The sequence below is a fragment of the Achroia grisella genome, unplaced genomic scaffold (genome assembly GCF_030625045.1).
Source record: "Achroia grisella isolate CSIRO2021 unplaced genomic scaffold, CSIRO_AGI_Agris_v1 utg257, whole genome shotgun sequence".
NCBI lineage: Eukaryota > Metazoa > Arthropoda > Insecta > Lepidoptera > Pyralidae > Achroia > Achroia grisella.
In genome coordinates, this window is record NW_026712747.1 from 730649 (window position 1) to 750913 (window position 20265).

Consider the following 20265-nt stretch of genomic DNA (forward strand, 5'->3'; position numbering starts at 1 on the left):
GGGCGGTAGAATAAAAAAAACTTGACTATTCAAAATTAAATATATTTGTATAAATATTATTTCTATTTCTATTTCTCGAGTGTATAATAGTTGATAGAAACACAACATGTAATAAGGACGCGTATCGACGCTCGTAACTCACTCCTGGGCGTCCATATCTCATCGCAGTAAATCTAGAATGGGAACATAAATTGTTGCAAATGCGATGTTTTTCGTTACTTTATTGCTTTTGAATAAACGTGTTGCGTTCGACAATACGCGATTTGTGATACACGATGACAATACGATGCTGCGGATTTAAGTAATATTCTTAACCGATTCCGAAAAGGATATATGCGTTTTTTTTTTTATATCACAGGGGACAAACGAGCATGCGGCTCACCTGATGGTAAGTGATTACCGCCGCCCATGAGCACCCGCAACACCAGGGGAATTGCAAGTACGTTGTCGGCCTTTTTAAAAGGAATAAGCTCTTTTCTTGAAGGTTTCAATATCGTATCGGTTCGGAAATACCATTGCTGGAAGGTGATTCCATAATGTGGTTGTGCGAGGCAAAAAGTTTCTAGAAAACCGCACGGTGGAAGACCGCCATTCATCCAGATGATCAGGATGGTATTTCAGTTTCTGGCGGGTGGTATGGTGGTGAAACTCAGCAGCTGGTATTAATCCGAACAATTCCTCAGAACACTCCCCGTGATATATGCGGTAGAAAATGCACAGAGATGCAATATCACGCCGCAAAGCCAATGGGTCGAGTCTGTCACATAGACGTTGATTACCAATGATTCTGGCTGCTCGGTTCTGAATGCGGTCAAATGGAAGTAAATGCGTGTTTATAAAACAAAACTTAGGTATCCCGTTATCTCACACTGATCTAGCGGTTTAGATGCCAGTTTTATTACGATGGTCGCGGTTTCGTTCCTCAGTATAAACTTTTGTATTCATGAATACGGCTGTTTGTATCACTCTGGTTTTTTTTTAAAAAAAGATGAATCAAATGAAGTCAATCGTCAGTCATATTTATGTAGGACATTTTAGCGGCTTATGAAAGTCAAATATCATATACCTACCCTACCATCCAGTTCATTTGTCACGATAGATTTATAGATCTGACCTCGTGCTCATCTTATCAACCTCTACTAGTGCCCCGCTGGTACCGTTAGCGCAGGCGAATGCACCATTCCGTTATCATCCATTAAAAAAAACAGTCACTCCACTGGATGGTAAATGGTAACTGTCGTTTAAAGACTTCACCGAAATCTCAGTATATATATTATAGTCTAATTTGAACTGCAGATCTAACAATATATAATGGGATTTCCAATTCTTTAACGAGTAAGATATCATTTATCCGTACCATCACCACCATATCTCACCTTTCAAGATAGAATAGCGTTTACTACTATCATAGAATAGATTTTTTTTGCAGACGGCTTTGAAATCTATAAAACTACTAAACTATAAAAATAACTGTAAAAAAAATATAACAATTTATTCTTTATTCTATTCTCTCTTAAGATATTTTTACAGGCAGGTTAAATTTAGATATCCAACAGTAAGTATTTATTCAACAGAAACCATTCTAAGAAATGTAACGAAATTTCAACAATCTACAACACTCACAGATACTTACAGATTCTACACATTTCTGTTAGAACAAACAAGCCCATTTAAAATGGCAGGTAAAGTAATGATTACCCTTATAAATACTTTGGAACCTGACGACATTTGTTTGAATATGCAAATGATGTAATAAATACAAACCCGCAGAATATACCCAAAGGTTAATATATCCTTATGTAACCCTCAATTAGATTTAATATTAGGCTGTCAATACTGAGAAACAATTGAATTTACGTGGCCCAAAATCAACAATTGGTACACTGTACGAATACCAATGCGATGCGATAGAAAAACGAAGAAAAGAAGTGAAAACATCAGAAAACGTCGCGCCAAGTTAACAATTTGTCCAAACACCGAAAGGGGGCACTTGACCGCAAAAGGAAAAAGTAAAAAAACATCCCTTTTCAGTGGTAACTCTTTGAATACTGGCAACATTACGAGGCGCCATTTTGAGTCGGCGAAACGGAATAATTTAATAGAGTGACGGTTTTTGAGCTCTATACCATTGCGCTTGCTTAAGTTCGCTTTCTTTTTTATTTGGATAATATTTTTAGTTGCAGTATAAAGTTACTGGCAAAAAATAGTTATTCAGGATTTAAAAGCTCGCTCATGGAAGCTTCTAATAAACGTATTATACTTTCCCGTTGTTTTGACTCCTAAAGCGAAGCTAAAACAAAAATATATGTAGAAATAACTTCTTTTAGGATATTTGATATGACATGACGAATTTATATAAATATATATATATAATTTTCATAAATTCATCGTTCCATGTCACGGCGAGATATTGCATATCTATGCATTTTCTACCGCATATATCACGGGGAGTGTTCTGAGGAATTGTTCGGATTAATAGCTGGTATTAAATTAGCTGAGTTTCACCACCGTACCACCCGCCAGAAACTGAAATACCATCCTGATCATCTGGATGAATGGCAGTTCCTCACAGTATGTTATTCTAAAATTTTGTTCAGCAATGGTATTTCCGTACCGATACGATATTGAAACTTTCAAGAAAAGAGCTTATTCCTTTTTAAAAGGCCGACAACGTACTTGCAGCGGTAATCACTTACCATCAGGTGAGCAGCATGCTCGTTTGTCCCCTGTGTTATAAAAAAAAATATATTGACAGAAAATAAAAGGAAAACGGTAGATGAGAAGACCAAGGCAGCAATATCAAGCACTTAAAGGCTAAATTATTGATTATTTAATTGAATTAGTGCTATTGGTACTTTGTATTCACACACTTCAATTTTAAAATGTAAAGTAAGAATAAAATAAATTAATAGAGCAACACGCAAGTTTCTTTCTCATTCTTCTTGAATTGATGAGACAGCTTTCCGAATGAGCGGTAGATTAAAAAAAAAATTGATGACTATTCAAAAGTGCTTCAATGTAAGTTTATTTGAATAAATGATTTTCTACTCTATTCTATTCTATTCAAATTGAAAATATCTTTATTCATGTAGGTCTATTACATACTCTTATGATATGTCAGATCTACCGTCAGTTCGGAATGATTTCGAAACGAGAAGAACTGACAGGAAACTCATATTCTTTTCAAATAAATGTTGTACATGTTTACAATAATACAGATTCATTTAAATTCAAATTTGAGAGAATAGAGTAACCACCAGCATATGCTAACTACATATTGCGGTCCTGTCTGCATGAAATATACATGATGACAATGTATATCTAGACTCTTACTAGACTACTAATGTAGAAATAAGAAATCATTTATTCGTGTAGGACATTTTACTAGTATACAAATGAAATTAAATCAAAAATAATTTTGTCATGTACTTTTTAGGCGCTTATGGACCTACCGTCCAGTTACATACAAATTCAATTAAGAAGAACTGGAAAGATATTCAACTGAATTCTTTTTTTTTAAAGCCTGTATATTTACATTATGTACTTATAAAGGTGTTTATATCTAACATTAAATTATGAATTAAATAAATTCAAAACATCTGTTAAATCATATTTACTGAGCAAAGCCTATTACTCACTAAACGATTACTTGAATGACGAGTGTGCATGGCAATAGTTGTTCATGCGCTGAATTTTCATTTAATGTTAGACATAGACACCTATATAAATATACATTGTAAATAAACTGGCTTTAAAAAAAAAAGTAATTCAATTGAGTTTCTTGCCAGTTCTTCTCAATTGGATCTATATACCGAACTAGCCGGTAGGTAAAAATTTGACGTTCATAAGCGGCTAAAATGTCCTACATGAATAAATGATTTTTGAATTTGAATTTGAATTTGAATGATTACGTCTGTCATTTAAGTATATGTCTGAATATTCTCTGAATAATAGAAAAATACATTTGGCAGGTGACGGTTACCACTTTTAACATTTCATTTTTAACGTTTCATGATTACATCTTAAATTTTATACTAGCTGTGCTCTCGGTTTCACACGCTTGAAATTTACATCCTATGTGTTATTCTGATGTATTGGATATATTATTTTATTTATTTTTATTTTTTATTTTTACACTTTTTTGCACCAGTTACAGAAAATATTAATTACTATAAAAATATGTATAACAATGACGAGTACAAAAGGCGGCCTTATCGCTAAGCAACCTCTTACAGGCAAACTTTAGGTAGACAGTGAAAATATAAGAAAAAGAGTAGGTAGGTATTATTGTAAAGTTTTATTTTCTTTTATTGACGACCTCGGTGGTCTAGCGGTCTAGCACACCGCTTTACGTCCGATGGTCGCGGGTTCGATTCCTCGCACGGCACAAACATTTGTATTCATGAGTATGATTGTTTGTAGCGGTCTGGGTGTTTTCTATGTATATTATGTATGTATTTACGAAAAAAAAAAAATTATCTATGTACTTGTATCAGTTATCTAGTACCCGTAACACAAGCTTCAGATAGCTTAACTCGGGCGCTGTGTGAATTGTCCTGAGATTATTATTATTATTATTATTAAAATCCATTTGGTACTTTTAAAATAAAAGTAACCTAAGATACTCTTTATTACATCAGCTACCTGCCAAAAATGTGTATGTATTGTATTTATATTCATATGCATGTAGCAAAAAAACGGTTATTTCAATATTACAAACAGACACTCCAATTTTATATATATGTATAGATTAGCTTTTACCCGCGGCTTCGCTCACGTAAATTTATCCCCTTAAGGGTGGAATTTGTCAAAATTCTTTATTAGGGGATGCTTACGTCATAGTGCCTTTATGCATGCAAAGTTTCAGCCCGATCGGTTTAAAATTGACAAAGTTTCATACAAACTTTCAGTCTCTATTTTATCCCCTTGGAGGTAGAATTAATCAAAATCCTTTCTTAGCGGATGCTTACGTCATAACATCTACTTGCATACCAAATTTCAGCCCGATTCGTCCAGTGGTTTGGGCTGTGCGTTGATAGATCACTATGTCAGTCAGTCACCATTGAGTTATATATATTTAGAAGTATAGATAAGAGAATATACCGTATCCATTCTTTGTTTCATTCTTCAAACATCGAAAGTATTGTCAAACATTATTTAACATCGCCAAAGATTATAAACATGAAAAAAGTACTTAATGCTGTTTTGTTTCAGTATTACAATATTTATCTATCGCCGCGCATCGGATCATAGCTCATCCTGTCCCAGATTTCCTCTCCATTCCGCTTTGTTTATGCTCCTTTAATATTTCATAGCTTCTGAATAATTTCAGTTTGGAGAGCTCTCACATAAATAATAATACGGCAACATAAATATGAGGGGAACGACTTTGTGGAACTCTATACTGTGAACTATAATGGTTTTTATTGCATTTTACTGTGAATACATTTTATAATATATTGGTTAGTGATTGTAGCGTTTAGGTCAACGATCGCAGTATATATATATATATATATATCGGTTGGGACATTTTCTATGTATATTATGCATGTATTTACAATACATACATATTATCTAAATATATATAACTCAAAGGTGACTGACATAGTGATCTATCAACGCGCAGCCCAAACCACTGGTTGGATCAGGCTGAAATTTGGCATGCAGGAAGATGTTATGACGTAGGCATCCGCTAAGAAAGGATTTTGATTAATTCTACCCCCATGGGTATACAATTTCAATTTTTCAATTCAAATAAACTTACATTGAAGCATTTTTGAATAGTCATCAATTTTTTTTTAATCTACCGCTCATTCGGAAAGCTGTCTCATCAATTCAAGAAGAATGAGAAAGAAACTTGCGTGTTGCTCTATTAATTTATTTTATTCTTACTTTACATTTTAAAGTTGAAGTGTGTGAATACAAAGTACCAATAGCACTAATTCAATTAAATAATTAATAATTTAGCCTTTAATTGCTAGATGTAGCTGTGCCTTGGTCTTCTCCTCTACCGATTTCCTTTTATATTCTGTCAATATATTTTTTTTTATAACACAGGGGACAAACGAGCATGCGGCTCACCTGATGGTAAGTGATTACCGCCGCCCATGAGCACCCGCAACACCAGGGGAATTGTAAGTACGTTGTCGGCCTTTTAAAAAGGAATAAGATCTATTCTTGAAGGTTTCAATATCGTATCGGTTCGGAAATACCATTGCTGGAAGGTGATTCCACAATGTGGTTGTGCGGGGCAAAAATTTCTAGAAAACCGTACTGTGGAAGACCGCCATTCATCCAGATGATCAGGATGGTATTTCAGTTTCTGGCGGGTGGTACGGTGGTGAAACTCAGCAGCTGGTATTAATCCGAATAATTCCTCAGAACAGTCCCCGTGATATATGCAGTAGAAAATGCACAGAGATGCAATATCTCGCCGCAAAGCCAATGGGTCGAGTCTGTCACATAGACGTTGATTACCAATGATTCTGGCTGCTCGGTTCTGAATGCGGTCAAATGGAAGTAGCTGGTATTGGTACTGGTATATATATATATATATATATATATATATATATATATATATATAATTGTACAATTTTATAAATTCAATAAAGAATAAATACTATACATACCCCGATGATCCTGACGACCCCTTAACGGCAGTTAATCTCCCTACGGATTCATCCATTCCGTCCCGACCGCACTTTTACACACATATACGACACCGTCCTCGCGGGCGAAGACGATGACCTCAACCACAGCATACTGCGTAAACAACCGGGCGCCAGCGCGCACCTAGGCGCTCCACATTGGTCCCATGGTCGCCCCTCCGATCGATGCCCTGATGGGAATGAAATTACTACAGCCTGAGCCGAGGTTCGAGCTGGTGCTCTCAGACTAAAGTCGTATCCGTCAGGCGAGAGTTTGCTAGAGGACTAGGCTGAGGTTGATAAGTCCTTCCGCGGGAGTACTTGGAGTGCCAACTGCACTCGCTTCCTATCGTTCGGTGAAGCTGTAAACGCCATCTGTGGCCAACAGCATTAAAGTAGTCCAGAAAAATATATATTGTTATATATAGGCATTGCCGCGGTATACAATTTGCTATAATTTACAGCCCGTCGTCCCAAGCACTAAAGCTATAAAGTACTGTACTATGTTACTTATATGTTCTGGATGAAAGGCGAGGAAAAATTATTGAGAACATATTCACATGTGATAATTTAGTGGCACACATTTCTCAGCTTGTCTGCCGGTTTTATGAATATGATTTACGAGCAGTCGTGTTTTGAATTACCGATATCAACACTTAAGTAGGTATTAACACGGGTTTATATGGAAACTAGTTACTCGCCCCGGCTTCGCCCGGGTGTACATGTATTATACATATAAACCTTTCTGTTGAATCACTCTATCTATTAAAAAAACGCTTCAAAATCTGTTGCGTAGTTTTAAAGATTTAAGCATACATAGGGGCGGACAGACAGCGACAGCGACTTTGTCTTATACTATGTAATGATGATATCATATTTATAAGAAAGTATAGTCTATTAATATTATTAACTGGGTCCTAATTCAAATTCGAAATATTTTTATTCATGTAGGTCTATTACAGACTCTTATGATATGTCAAATCTACCGTCAGTTCGGAATGATTTCGAGATGAGAAGAACTGACAAGAAACTCAGCTCGTATTCTTTTCAAATAAATGTTGTACATGTTTAAAATAACACAGATTCATTTTTAAACTCAAATTTAGGAGAATAGTGACTAGAGAATAAATTTATAAGGTGGACTTGGGGGGGGGGGGGCGGGCTGTTATTAATGGGAACTAACTGTTGAGTTGTTTTTTCCCATCCAATGTTAAAAATCTTCGTATAAGTTGATAAACTGACTAACCTTCACTTAATGCAATTGGATCAGGGGAGAGGTGATTGTTGGTAACGTGGATTGTTGACCCCATTGCTAGTAATGTACCATATTAGGTCGACCTCCACGCGGTACCCCCTGGAAACCATCATGATATATTTCTGGTGAATTTATCACGATGGCCCAACCTGACCTCACGTTCATCTTATCATTGTCCTCTGACTCCAGCGTAAACGGTTAGCGCAGACGGGTGCACCATCTCATATATCATCCATAAAAAAACGTTAAAAACTTTAAAAAGTCAACGATATAACTTTGTAACGACGCGAAAACGTAGAATTACGTACGTGCCCGGCTGGCGGCGTGTGTGGGCGGCATGTGTTTTTTCGTGTCCGCGTAATAATCCGGGCTGTCAGTGAGCGGTGTACATCCATCAAGACGCATTAGCGCGTCGGCCAAGGGTCGATCCCTACTTGTAGCGTAGAGCAGCCCCAACAAGTTTATTTTTACATTATATTCGTGAAAGAGTCTAAACAGTTAAAGAAAGAAAGAGTTAGAGAAGGTATGAATATTTGTTTTTTATGAAACATAAAGAAGAACAACTAGACCTCTATTTAAGAAACTTGGTATTCTTCCGTTGCCTTGTATGTATATACTTGATATCTGCACGTTTGTGACACAACATCCAAATTTGTTTAACACACATGATCAGATAAAAGACTGTCTCAGATCACAGAGAAATAAAATATTGGTACCAAAGAGCAATTTGACGCTTTACCAAAGGAATGTATCATTTAGGGCACAAAAATTTTTTAATAAATTACCACCGGACTTGAGGAAAATGACCTTAAATAAATTAAAAAATCGATTATATTACTGGTTACTGGACAAGTGTTTTTATGACATCAAAGAATATTTATCTGATGATTGTTGGCTTTTTTTTTATTACTATTAATATATAATTAGAATGGTACATAAGACATTAATTTTAAATTATAATATTATAGATTATTCCATTTTAATATACCCAAAATTTGCATGCCCGTAAATTGGGGTAATTAAACAGTTGCCAATAATATTATTACCTGGACATATTACCGAATATCTAACTGTATAATACGCAAATAAAGAAACAAAAAAAAAAACAAAAATTGGGGACGGTCTACAATAAACTGTTTGATTTTAATTAATGATTATTTGTACCAGCCTTTATATGTGACGTTCTTTCACTGGCGATCAGGATCAGGGTTAACAATTTTTTTTCGAACTACTCTAATGCTGTTGGCCGCAGCTGGCCTTTACAGCTTCACAGGACGATAGGACGCGAGTGCAGACGGTACTTAACCCGCCTGATGGATACGACTTTAGTTTGAGGGCAACGTTAAGGGTTCGAACCTCGACTGAGGCTATCGGGATTTGGATCCCCGTTTGAATTAGACGGGGTATCGATCGGTGGGAGAGCCCTAACAAGGCTTTACTACGGGCGACTGAAGGCCAAATCTCGCCTGACGGAGAGTATCAAAAGGAAAGAAGTTAGTAGAATATTGCTTTAGAATATGTGTTGGAAGTATAATGCTGGCCATCGTAGAATTAGGTGTTTGTACATTTTTATAGAATATGTCACTTTAAAATATCTCTGTAATGTTTGTAATGTCAACCTATAAATTTTATCATTTTAATATTTAATCTGCTGCTGTTTTCTCTTATTTCCAAAAGGTTATGGGCTAAAACGCGTAAAAATATTGTTAAAAATATATTTGTGATATTCGAAAATGGGTGAGTCTTCAAGTTCGACAATTACAATGGAAAAACTGAAAGGTACCATTAATTATCGAGATTGGGCATTTCAAATGCAGAATATACTCATATTTGAAAATTTATGGCAATACGTTACTGGAAAACCTGATGCTACCAGCGATTCTCAAAGTGGAGACGGTGTAAGCAGTGAGCATACTCGCAAAGAAGAAAAAGCTCGAGCTAGGCTCTGTTTAAGCGTCGATAAGTCATGTTATGCTCATATTATACAAGCGAAAACCGCTAAGGATGTATGGGTGGCCTTGAAAAAGGCATATGATGACACCGGTTTACATAGAAGGTTGTCATGTCTTCGAACTCTATGTTCAATCAAACTAGAACAATTCGAAACCATGGAAACATATGTAAATGAGATTCTGTCGCTAGCTGATCAACTTAGCAGTATGAAGAAACCATTAGATGATGAATTTCTTGCTGCTGTAATGCTTCAAGGGTTGCCTCGGGAATATGAGCCTATGATCATGGCTCTGGAGCACTCAAGCATTGAAATATCTACAGATATGGTAAAAACGAAACTGCTTCAAGACAAACGATGGAAAGGACAAACAAATACCGCTGATGACTGTTTGTATACACGAAACCGTAAGTACAATAAGTCTGTTTCCGGTAGTTCCTATGGCGAGAAAAAGAAAACGCTAGATACATCGAACAAGCCTAATTCCTTGTCAAATGCTAACAAGAAGCTATGGTGCTGGAAGTGTCGCTCAAAAGGTCATGTCAAGAAGGATTGTCCTTCACGTGATAACATATCGAATTCTAATTTGGTATTGACTGCACTTAGTACTATTAAACAGGATAGCTCTTGGGTTATTGATTCTGGAGCCACGGACCATATGTCAGGATGTCGAGAATGGTTCGAAAGTATCAATGAATCGACGACAAAGGAGGTTTGTGTTGCCAATGGCAAGAAGCTGATCGTAAGTGGTAAAGGAAATGTACATTTTACAGTTATTTTTAATGGAAAAACTTTAAATATAACTTTATTAGATGTAATGTTTGTACCCGATCTTACTGTAAATTTAATATCTGTGTCTGCACTTGTAGAAAAAGGATTTAGTTTTGTATTTAATGATAAACAATGTAATTTAATGAAAAATGGTCAAATACGATTAACATTTAAGAAAACTGGGAGAGTTTATACACTTAATGTCACTGTCGGTAGGGCTAATCTGACAAATTCATTAACCTCTAAAGATATGTTATTATGGCATCAAAGATTAGGACATTTAAACTTTGATAGTTTAATATTACTGAAGAAGGTTGCTAATGACATTGATTTTCAGATTACTACTCAGAAAGTTGTTTGTGATATATGTCTTAAGGGTAAGCATTGTCGTACTCCTTTCGTGACTACCCCCAATAAACAGGTAGCCAAGGCACGACTGGACCTCATTCATACTGACGTCTGTGGGCCGATGCCGACTACTTCACTCGGAGGGAAGTGTTATGTACTCACGTTCCTAGATGACTACTCTCGCAAAGTTTTCGTTTACCCGATTGCGAATAAGAGTGATGTGTGTAAGTATACCATGAATTTTATTAAATTAGTTGAGAATCAATGTAATAGTAAAGTTAAGGTTTTAAGGTCAGATAATGGGACCGAATACCTTAATACAGAACTGACAAATTTTCTCAAGAACAAAGGAATCGTCCATCAGCTATCAGTACCATATAGTCCTCAACAGAATGGTGCAGCTGAACGATTGAACCGTACTTTACTGGATAAAGTCAGATGTTTACTGTACAATGCTAAATTAGACAATAAGATGTGGGCAGAAGCTGTAAATACAGCGGCATTTCTTATTAATAGGTCACCCAGCTCTAGACTTTCTGGTAAACTACCAGAGGAAGTATGGAGTGATGTAAAAGTTAGTTTGAAGAATCTGCGTGTCTTTGGTTGCCAAGCATTTGTACACATTGATGACTGCAAACGTAAAAAGTTAGATCCAAAAAGTAAGAGACTTATATTTGTAGGTTACTATGACAATGTAAAAGGGTATCGTCTGTTTAATCCTGAGAACAATAAGATCGTTGCTTCACGTGATGTTGTTTTCAACGAATCTGTATTTCCAGGAAGTGCCTCCAAAAATATGTCAAATCAAATGTTTGAACATATTTTTATAACAGATCATGGTGAAGAGGAGATTCTACCAACTACGCCCTTAGAAGCGGAGTCAGAATATGTACCTGTTGAGGCGGAGCATGAACAAATGACTGATGAACCTTCTACATCAGAGACCACTAGTCATCGTTATAACCTACGTTCTCGTATACCAAGACCTAACTGTAATATGACAAAAAATTGTAATGTGATGAAACCAATAGAGCCACGTACTGTCAATGAAGCTTTAAGTTGTGAAGATAAAGAACTATGGCAAACAGCCATGCAAGAAGAAATTGACTCTTTCAATCTACACGAAGCTTGGGAGCTTACAGATAAACCAATTGACAAAAATGTAGTCAAAAATAAATGGATTTTTACATTGAAACGCGACTCTGAAGGTAACATCACACGTTACAAAGCTAGGTTAGTTGCTAAGGGCTTTACTCAAAAATATGGTGAAGATTACACCGAGACTTTTTCACCTGTTGTTCGTCACAGTTCTATTAGACTGTTGTTGGCTCTATCAGTGGAATTCAATCTAAAAATTGATCACTTAGACGTCCAAACAGCATTCTTGAATGGTGATTTGCATGAAGAAATCTATATGCAACAGCCAGAAGGTTTCAGACTGCTTGAGAATCAAAACAAGGTGTATAGACTACGAAAGTCTGTTTATGGGTTGAAGCAGGCCTCTCGGTCCTGGCATCAAAAGGTAAAAGAAGTATTACTTTCTTTGCAATATGTACAGTGTAAACAAGAGGACTGTATTTTTGTAAAAAGAATTGGTAAGTCTATTATTTTTATCGCTTTATATGTTGATGATTTTTTTGTATTTTATAATGACAACTATTTGGCAGAGACATTAAAATCTTCTCTGTTGAAACATTTTAAAATTAAAGACTTAGGTCCGGTACGAAATATGTTAGGTATAAAGGTAGAGCGTGATGCAACTTCCATCAAACTTAGTCAGGAACATCGGATTGATAAATTATTAGATCGTTTTGGTATGACTGACTGCAAGTGTGTAAAATCTCCCATGATAACCAATATTAGTTCTAGTGAGAGTTCTTGTAATACTGTGATCTATAATTCTACATCCAAATTTCCATATCAAGAATTGATAGGCAGTTTAATGTATTTATGTGTAACTACGCGACCTGATATTTCATTTGCTGTGTCTTATTTAAGTCAGTTTAATAGTTGTTATACAGAATTTCATTGGAATCAAGCTAAGCGCATTCTAAGATATCTTAAAGGAACTAAGCGCAAGGCTTTAGTATTTAAGAAATAGAATGTAAATTCTATTCTTGAGGGATACTCAGATGCAGACTGGGCTTCAGATGTTGATCGTAAATCTTACACTGGATACGTGTTCAAGTATGGCGATAACACAATATCATGGGGTAGTTATAAACAGTCTTGCATTTCGCTTTCGTCCACCGAGGCGGAGTATATTAGTTTAAGTGAAGCTAGTAGAGAAGCGGTGTTCCTACAAGCGATAATTAAGGAACTTTTGTCAATGTCGTCCTGTAAGATTGTGATGTACTGTGACAATCAATCAGCTATGCAGCTGGCTATTAATTGTGTCCATCACAAGAGGAGCAAACACATTGATGTGAGGTACCATTATATTAGAGATATGATAGACAGGTTCAATGTACAGATTCTATACATACCTACAGATGTAATGGTGGCTGATGTTATGACTAAAGCTCTGGGCTGTGTCAAACACGAGGTATTTACTGAACAACTTGGTGTGGTGTAAATGTTAGATGCCCACATTATGGGGGAGTGTTGGAAGTATAATGCTGGCCATCGTAGAATTAGGTGTTTGTACATTTTTATAGAATATGTCACTTTAAAATATCTCCGTAATGTTTGTAATGTCAACATATAAATTTTATCATTTTAATATATTTTAATATTTAATCTGCTGCTGTTTTTTCTTATTTCCAAAAATATGAAATCCAATTGCGGATAGCTACATGAATATGCACAATTTTTTTTATCAGAAACGTCCTTAACACTTGCGAACTACGAGTATCTGTATATTCATCATCATCTGCTTCTTCCTTATCCCATTTATTTAGATAAATAGATAGATAATTGATTTATTGCCAACATAACACAAATAATACAATTTACAATAAGACACAAAACAAGAAATAAATAATAACATGGAAATTGTCAACTGCCTCAGCTGTTGCTGATATAAGCACAACCTCAGTGAGGTGCACCCACATTACTCATAAAAAAAACTAAGATGCGGGTTTTTTACTACATACAGATACATATAATTTAAACACAAAAAATATATTGGTTTAGTGGTCGTCGTAATATGTTTTTCTCTCCCATTCATCCCTGTTCGCAGTCATCTCGTTATTTACTCTCTTTCTTACCATATCATCTTTCACACAGCCCATCCATCTCTTTTTCGGCCTTCCTCTGCCTTATAACCATACACATTTATATGTAACACCTTCCTTCAAATATCTATTTCAACGTTCTCTATATTATCGTAATATATACGTTCTTATAACTCAAAAATATAAACAAAAGTATAAATAAAGACAACAAGATGAAAGACGTGGTCCTTTTATAACTCTGCTAAGTTCAATGTATGAATGAATTAATTAATTCAACATTTGATGGCGCTATGTGAATAGTTCAGGATTATCGTTATTAATATAAAATATTATTTCGTTTAATCCTCCGCTCGCAGTGGCACCACACAGCGTGGCAAAATGGTTTTATATTTTTTACATCAATACCCGTTTCCACACGCCCAACGACGCTTAAGTTTTTCCTCACTTCTGCATTGCCGCAACGCAAAATCTTCTACTTATGGAATGTAAAAAAACATCCTATATATGCCACACATGCTATACATTATCAGAGCATTTTTTAACGTACAATTTATTATTATTAATAAAAAATCATCCCATATATACGACATATTCCATATATTATAAGAGTAATTAAAAAAAAACATCCTATATATGCCACACATGCTATACATTATCAGAGCATTTTTTAACATACAATTTATTATTATTAATAAAAAACCATTCCATATATACGACATATTATATATATTATAAGAGTAATTAAAAAAAAACATCCTATATATGCCACACATGCTATACATTATCAGAGCGTTTTTGAACATACAATTTATTATTATTAATAAAAAACACATCCTATATATGCCACACATGCTATATATTATAACAGTTATTTTTTAACAGACTATTTATTATCTTTTTAAATTTCTATACATATATTAGGTGTACAACTTTGCTTCCGCCGTTTTGAATTAGATGGCTGTAGCGATAAGTGGTAGTCGAAATAAACAGATCGTAGATGTCATACAATAAGCTTAGGTATTTATAAACATAACGCCATCGAAATATTAGTCGATTTGTGTCTGCATCACAAAGTTATTCTCTACTAAACATGTTAGCTTACCAGCCAAATTCTCGTCATTTGCGGGAGGTTATAAGTTTCTGCTTTAATATGAAGAAATCTGCAGATGAGGCTTATCGAATGCTCTCTATCTCTGCCTATAATGAGGCAGCTATTAGTGAAAGAACGTGCCGAGAGTGGTTTCAACGCTTCAAGAACGATGATTTTGACGTCGAAGACCAGAATGGCGGTGAAAGAGAGAAAGTTTTCGAAGATGCAAAATTGGAGGCATTACTTGATCAAGACTCGTGTCAAACGCAATAAGAATTGGCAGGATCATTGGGAGTGATCAACAAGCCATTTCAAAACGCCTGAAAGTCATGGGAATGATTCAAAAATAAAGATATTGGGTGCTGTACGAATCGACAGAGTGAGACATGATAAAGTGATTTCACAACCTGACAACTCGACTCCATGTTGCGAAGTGGTCAAGACATACTTAGAAACGTTGAAATGGGAAATATTACCCCACCCGCTGTATTCTCCAGACCTTGCTCCCTCAGACTATAACTTGCTTTGATCAATGGCACCCGGCCTGGCTGACCAGCACTTCCATTCTTATGATGAAGTATAAAATTCGATCGTTCGATCGGTCGATCGATTCGTAGATCGCTTCAAAAGATGACCAGTTTTTTTCAATGCGGGATTCCTACGCTGCCTAAAAGATGGGAGAAAGTAGTGGCCAGCGATGGACAATACTATGAATTATAAATATATAACCAGTTTTTTACAATAAAGCCTCGAATTTCGAAAAAAAAAACTGCGGAAGCAAATTTGTATACCTAATAAATAAAATTGTCTATTTGTAATATTGAAATAACCGTTTTTTACTACATGCAAATGAATATAAACAAGGTACATACACCAAAATAGCATTTATTACAATTTTTATCTGACTGTCGGCCTGTTTGTTCTGGCTAATGTCTGAAATGGCGTTCTTCTTTGAACCGATTTTGACAGGACTTTTATTATATACTTTTATTTTAGAAAAATAAAGTTAAATTCGACACGAACGAAGTCGCGAATACAGCTACTTATTAATAAAATAACATCTTATATATATCAGATTGTTTTTTAACATACTATTTATTTACTTTTTAAATATTACCGAGTTGTATATTGAATAAGTTTTAAAGTGACTACAAAACTTTAGTAATAAACACCAGAATATTGTTAATTAAATTAAAAATAATGAATGACTAGTTGTTGTATTAACTAAAATAGATAATTTATTATATTTTATATTAATTATCTTAAATTTGAGAACAATCAAAATTTATAAGTACAACAAAAAAAGCTGTTTGTTACCAAAGTTTCATCGTTTCTAGAGCAACTCAACTGACTAAGTTTATTATTTTTTTCAGTGTCACTCTGTTACCTATTACAGTTGTTATGGAGCTTTAGATGTTATTTCGGTTGGATGGTGAGATATGGTAGCAAAATTTCGCAGTACGTGGGCATCCTATATATTTGTTGATGATGATGAGAATTATCACCGGCGTCACAATACATGATGATATGATGCATGTAGTGCTATTTATAGATGGCGGCGACCACTTACCATCATAAATAATGCAGGTATAACATTTCTAAATGCTCTAAAACCCGCTTATATAAAGTACTAGCTGACCCACACAAATCCGAGTCACATTTCTCCCGTTTTTCCTACATTTTTCATTGCAGCTCCGCTCCTATTTGTCATAGCGTGATAGCATATAGTCCATAACCATCATCGATAAACGTACTATTTAACACTAAAAGAATATTCAAAATCGGTTCACTAAATCCAGAGATACACATACAAACTCGCAAACTACCCCTTTTTAATGTTAGTATAAAAGCTATTATAAAAGCTATTTTTAGATTACAACTTGAATTACATTACGACTAAGAAATATTTTTCCCAGTAACTGAATATAGAAAGAATATAGAAAAAAATTGTTGTGAATATTCAACACAGGAATAGATTTTCTTAGAAAACAGGTAAGAGATGTTACGAATTAAAAGTTTCGACATTTTAAGGATACTCAAACAAAGATATAGTATATTAGAAATTATTAGAGATGTGTCAACTCGAGTTAACTCCAGTTAATGATCTCATTAATCCCACAAGTAATGATCCCATTGCTAGCAATGAACCTTCACGCGGTTCCCCCTGGAAACCATCGTGATAAATTCCCAGTGAATTTATCACATTGGGCTAACTAATCTGACGTCATGTTCATCTTATCATCCTCCACTGGTGTCCGCCAGCGTAAACCGTTAGCGCAGGCGGGTGCACCATTCTATTATCAACCACCAAAAAAATAGCTCAAACCCCATAACAGAAAATACGTATAAATCATTATAAATTTTTAGACAAACATGAAACAAAAAGTTGTAAAATGACGACCCAAACGAAACACAGATCGTGCTTGAATTTTAAAAGGTTAACGTCGCCGAAAAGAAGTGGAACAACGCAACCAAACAGCAATTCGAAAGAGCAACAACATAAAACTGGATCCCGCTAATCACCAAAGTTGGGCTCCCATCCTTTTCCATTAAATTTGTGACTTTCACTAGAAATTCCATGTGCCGCAATCGTAAAGTTGATTCCGGAGCAGTGGCGTATCTATCGGGCTAGGTGGGGCAGTGCCCCGGGGCCCTCAAGCTCAGGGGCCCTCGAACCATTGCCAGAAAATCTCGATCGAAATCAACTTTTCCAAATTTCTCCCATTTTCAAAATAAATATGTTAGGCTTCAACTCGACTTCAATCATGGCAACTCAGTTGAGAGAAATTCGAAAGTTATACCTTCGGAATTCCCCTAAATTTTGTCTCTGTGTTGGCAGTGCTGTCAATTTGACGGATAGAGATATGTGCGTTTTAGTAAAACTGTAATGTAGGGGCCCCATTTTTTTATTCACCCCAGGGCCCTTGGTCACCTAACTACGCCACTGTTCCGGAGATGAATCTGCCGCGACAGATTCACGGTTCGTTGTACGGCGCTAATTATTTATATTTCGTATTCGAGAGGTCGTGTTGGGGAATTGTGATGCTGTAAATCTACATCTTCTTTGGTTTTAGGCTTTTAAACGACTTTAAAAACGTGACAAAAAAAACTTAAAATTCATAGCGCTGACAATATTATCTGATTACACTAAGTATGAGTGCGTAGCGGTTTTTATGTTGATTATCGTATGCCTCTTGTTATTGTCTAATTATATGTTTAAAAAAATTCTTGTGATGAATCTACGTTCCGAATAAGTGGTAGAATCAACTATTTGAGTTTATTTGAATAAAGATTATTTCTATTTCACAAAAAACGCAAGCTATTGCGTTTTTTTAGGTTTTTTACAAATAAGTAGGTCTATCCTAAGATTTACGTGTAATTGACAAAATGCTAAATAATATACTTAATTTTATATTTATAAAATTAGTATTAATATTAAAACTTAGACTAAAAAGTTTGTTTATTTTTATTATAAACGGCCTCTCAGAAGTTTAGTGGCTCACCGCTTTATTTCCGAAGGTCGCATGTTCGATTTCTAGCACGGTACAACCATTTGTATTTGTGAGTATGATTGTTTGTATCGGTCTCGTTGTTTTCTATGTATAATATATATGTATTTACGAAAACATAATATCTTTGTATCTTTATACATATGTAACATTGAAAATATAATATCTTTGTATCATTGAATTCTCGGCTTGATCTATACCTAACACGTACGTATCTAAATATATATCATTCAAAGGTAACTGACTGACATAGTGATCTATCAACACACAGCCCAAACCACTGGATGAGGTGGAAATAGTTTTGTTAGTAATGTGGACTAATGAACCCATTACTAGCAATGTACCATGTCAGGTTGACCACCACGCGGTTCCCCCTGGAAACCATCGTTATAAATTCTTGGTGAATTTGTCACGATGGGCTAACTGACCTGACCTCATGCTCATCTTATCATCCTTCACTGGTGCCCCGCCAGCGTATACCGTTAGCGCAGGCGGAAGCATCATTCCATTATCATCCACAAAAAAAACCACTGAACGGATAAGTCTGAAATTTGGTATGCAGGTAGATGTTATGACGTAGGCATCCGCTAAGAAAGGATTTTGATTAATTCTACCCCATGGGGATAAAATAGGGGATGAAAGTTTGTATAAAATATTGTCAGTTTTAAACCGATCGGGCTGAGAAATTTCATACATAAAGCTACTATGATGTCGGCATCTCCTAAGAAAGGATTCTGATAAATTCCACCCCTAAGGGGATAAATTAACGCGTTAAATAGAAAAATTAAACAATCCATAACTTTATTCTTGCTAATTTCTAAACAGCTGGACCAATTTTGACCTAGACTTCCAAAATAAATATACTCGTTTCAGAAACAGATGGCTAGTAAGTTAAGTTACTTTCTATACACTTACTAATATTATAAACGCGAAAGTATGTGAATATGGATGAATGTTTGTTACTCTTTCACGCAAAAACTACTGAACAGATTTCCATGAAACTTTACAGTAATATAGCTTTTACATTAGAATAATACATAGGCTATAATTTATAGAGATACATGTAAATTCGTCTGCATCACAGTTACTAGACACATATTTGAAATGAAATGATATTTATTCAGTAGAAGAAAAAACTAAAACACACATTGAACAAACAAAAAAAGAAAATAACAAACAGTACGACAATTACAAAAAAAAAAACAGTACACAAATTACGTGTGTGCGCGTGTGCGTGCATGTATGTATGTATGTCTGTCGAAGCATCTACTGAATAGGTCCGTGCTCAGCATAATGCTGCAGCGGCTGGAGCGCTGCAACGCTGTTTTCAGCCCAAGACCTGGTGTGGTGTATTGCCGTGTTGTACACGATTTATGATATGATATAATATTAAGTATATAATACATTGATATAAATTAATATACATAAATACACATTTAGCTAAAATAGAGATTTCGCCAAAATGTTAAGTATCTGTGATGCAGACGAAGTTACGCGGGTCAGCTAGTAAATAATGAA